Here is a 3,952-nt window from a genome sequence, read left to right as displayed (position 1 = left end):
TAAAATCAATTACCTCAACTTCCAAATTAAGAAACTAGAAAGTGAAATAAAGTTAAACCTAAAGTAATCAAAGAAAATAATTAAAATGGAAATAAACAAGACAGGAAACTAAAAACAAACAAACAAAAAACAATGAGATACTTAACAAACCCAAAAGTAGACTCTTTGAAATTGAAATTATCAATAAAATTAATCAGTCTACAGTATCTGATCAGAATACCAATATCAGGAATGAAACAGGTGACATTGTTAATTCTAATGATATTGAAAGGATAAGAAGGGCATACTGGAAGGAATTTTATGCCAGTAATTTTGACATTGATAAAATAGACAAAGATAAATGGACAAATTCTGACATAAAATTTCAACATTCTGGAAGAAACAGCGCTAATAGCTTCATAATGAGTAACTACTAACTTGTAATTAAAAACTTTCCTACAATTAAAAATTCCAGGGTAAATTTGCTTTATTGGGAAAGTCTACCTAACATTTAAGAAAAAAAGTAACGTGACTGTTCACACAAACTGTTGCAGTAAATTGAAGACAAAGGAATACTTCTCAATTTCTATCATGAGGCCAACATTACCTAATACCTAACTTGATACGGATATTAAGAAAAAAGACAACTAGGGAATAACGTGAGGTTGTATGTTTCCCCCAACTGGAGCGTAATGGTGCCGGTGTGTGGGTTGGTGAGACAGGATAACAAGAACCGGTTAATCAAAGTTCCACATTTGGAAGCAGTCATGGTTGGGCATGGCCCAGAGACCAAGATTATTGACAAGAAATATAGCAAGTACAGTTGAAAGCAGAGTGTAACAAAGGATATGTCAAGGTAAAGCAGGTAGGGGTCAATCCCACGAGCACGGACTCAGTCATATTTGGGAAGGACCAAGAGATGAAGTTTCAGCCCGCTAGGTTCCCCACATGGTGAAGGAACTTTATTGATATTTTGTAGCATTTGAGGAAGGGGCAGAGAGCCCTGGCCTGGAAACACACAAGAAGAGAAAAAGGTCAGGCAACAAGATTCTATAGAAATTGATGCTGCCCAGGAAGCTGAGTACTGCATAGGACTGGAACCTGGGCGTGACCCTAGCCAATGCCTTATAACCCCAAAGAAGGGGAAAGGAGCATCTGCCAAAAAGGAATGATTGGGTCACTGGAGCCAAGGCTTGGAACTTTATTTTTATGTTTTAATTTTAGAGAGCACCAAGATGTCCTTCATTAAGGAACGGAAAAATAAACTGTGGCACCTCCAGACAACAGAATATTATTAGTGCTAAAAGGAAATGAACTCTCAAGCCATGAAAAGACATAGAGGAATCTTAAACGCATATTACTAAGTGAAATAAACCAATTTGAAAGGCTACTGTATAATTATAACTAGATGACATTCTGTAAAAGTAGTAACTGGAGATAGTACGAAGATCAGAGATTGCCAGAGGTTGGGGAGGGAGGGAGGAATAGGCAGAGCACAGATGATTTTTTAGTGCACTGAAACTATTATGTTTGATACTTTAACGGTCGGTACATGTAATTATACATTTGTGCAAACTCATAGAATGTGCAAGGCTAAGAGAGAGCCCTGATGAATACTATGGATTTTGGATGATAAAAATGTGTCAGTGTTGTTTTATTAATTGTGATAAATGTAACATTCAGGTGTAAGATATTGATAGCAGTAAAGGCTGTGCATGTATGCTTCAATAAGGTAGGCAAGTATAACCCAGAGAACAACATTGCATGAAAGGGAAAATATAAGCTAGTATCTTTCATGTTTCAATTTATTTTATTTTATTTTTTTACAGTTTAAAGAAAGGAAATACCTTCTTCAATGGGAAAACTCAATATTGTAAAAATGTCTCTTCACCCCAAATTGATCTATAGATTCAGTATAGTCTTATGTCAAATGCAAATGTAATTTATTGGAAATTTACAAACCAATTTATATGAATACATGAGACCAAAATTAGCCAGCCTAAACTTGAAGAAGAATATGACAGTACAGGATCCACGGTATATCAAAACTTACTGTAAAATTACAGCAATATAATCAGTGCTATATTTCTGTAAGAATAGTCAAATAGACCAGTGGAAGTGAACCCTATGATTTGTGTAAGTCAGCTTTGACAATTCTACCTTGCTTTTCAAACCCATAAATCTTTAGGGCTATGGTACATGTTTTAAGAGTGGAAGGGGGGGCGCCTGGGTGGCGCAGTCGGTTAAGCGTCGGACTTCAGCCAGGTCACGATCTCGCGGTCCGTGAGTTCGAGCCCCGCGTCGGGCTCTGGGCTGATGGCTCAGAGCCTGGAGCCTGTTTCCGATTCTGTGTCTCCCTCTCTCTCTGCCCCTCGCCCGTTCATGCTCTGTCTCTCTCTGTCCCAAAAATAAATAAACGTTGAAAAAAAAAATTAAAAAAAAAAAAGAGTGGAAGGGGAGCAAAAGTACTAGGATTATTTAATGGAGGGATGATGCTTTCTTTATCCTTGGTATTAATTGGCAAAAGCCTGGAGAAAGAATATGAATAACAAATCTTACCATGCGATTTAAAGGAAATAGATTTAGACCTAAAGGAATTAACTAAGTGAATAGAATGAGAATGTGAAGCAGAAGAACAATTAACATCAGCTTTGGTGAAAACTGGACCTTTAAAGGAGAATAAACAAGAATATTAACAGATAATGAATTAAGATCAGATTTTCTGGTTGCTGAAAGTCTTCCACTGCTTCAGTGGCCACTTTAACCCACATATTTACTGGAAAATAAATTACTTATAACCACTGATTTCCTGCAGGCTGTGGAATCCAGAGGGTATTCTGTTGGAGGCCATTTTGTGAAGAAAACAGTGGAAGACTAATCCTTGCCAGCATGAATTCTCAGAACAAACCAGTTTGGGGAGGGTGGGTCACATCACTAATACTAGATAATGCTGATTTAAAGGGATTATTTGGGTTGTGGATTGATCCTAAGTGGCTGCAAGCTTTTGTGAGCAGGCCATTATGGGTGATATGAAAACTAATCTGTCCCAGTGGGTTTCCACACTTACCCAAGAGGGGAAACTGTCCTTCCCCATATCTAGCAACTAGAATCCATTTTCTGAAGAAGTAGAAGTATCACAGTTGCTGGTACCCCCAAATTGGCTGCATGATCTTAAGGATACACGTCTAAACTAAGGTTGTTAACACGGACCATGATAGATGCTGTCATAAAGCTCCCTGCTTCTCCACCAATTTTGGGATCCTTGTGTCGATAACTCTGCTAATAAGTGTCAAGAAAATATTCAAGAGGCAGAAACTCATTTGCTAGTTTAGTTATTCTGCCTGAAAGAAAGGAGTGTGTATGATAGGAATATTTACTATTCAGACAGTGAAGACGTTAAAAAGTTATTGAAAACTAAAAAAGGAAAATTAATTGTATTGCCAATAGAAAGCACATTATCAGATTCAGGACATAAGAGAGAGGTTTCTTCCAACTGCAGCCATCAGTTCTGGTGGCTATAACACATTACCATAGACTGAGTGGCTTAGAAAACAGACATATATTTCTCATATTTTGGGAGCCTAGAAAGTTCAAGATCAAGGTTCCTGGTAAGGGCTTTCTTCCTGATTTATAGACAGCTGCCTTGTTTTATTATCACATGGGGAGAGAGAGAAGAAGCAAGAGCCTCTGTCTTATTAGGGCACTAATCCCATCATGAGGACTCTACTCTTATGACCTATTACCTTCCAAAGACCCATCTTCCAAAGACCCAGCTGTAAAACTGGGAATTAGGGTTTCAGCATATGAATTTTGGGATGACACAAGCATTCAGTCCATAGTATCCCACACATGGTCCCCCAAATGACACACTCATACTCCAAGTGATCCATCAAGTTAACTCTATATAGTCAAGGTTTTAAGAATTTAAATCCTGTTAAAAGGGTTGTAATTTAGAACAGAAAATAAGTGAACA

At 37.7% G+C, this 3,952-nt stretch overlaps 1 pseudogene; it reads left to right on the top strand.

Annotated features, from left to right (window-relative positions):
• The first annotated feature begins 638 nt into the window (after nucleotides 1-638).
• LOC112860553 (aprataxin pseudogene) lies at nucleotides 639-1,747 on the top strand (annotated as a pseudogene).
• The last annotated feature ends 2,205 nt before the right edge of the window (nucleotides 1,748-3,952 follow it).

Source organism: Puma concolor, chromosome A1 (assembly GCF_028749965.1).
Source record: "Puma concolor isolate L17-30 chromosome A1, mPumCon1.1.hap2, whole genome shotgun sequence".
In the NCBI taxonomy this organism is placed as follows: Eukaryota; Metazoa; Chordata; class Mammalia; order Carnivora; family Felidae; genus Puma; species Puma concolor.
The sequence above is the reverse complement of the archived record's forward strand: the minus strand, read 5'-3'. Positions and strand labels throughout refer to the sequence as shown.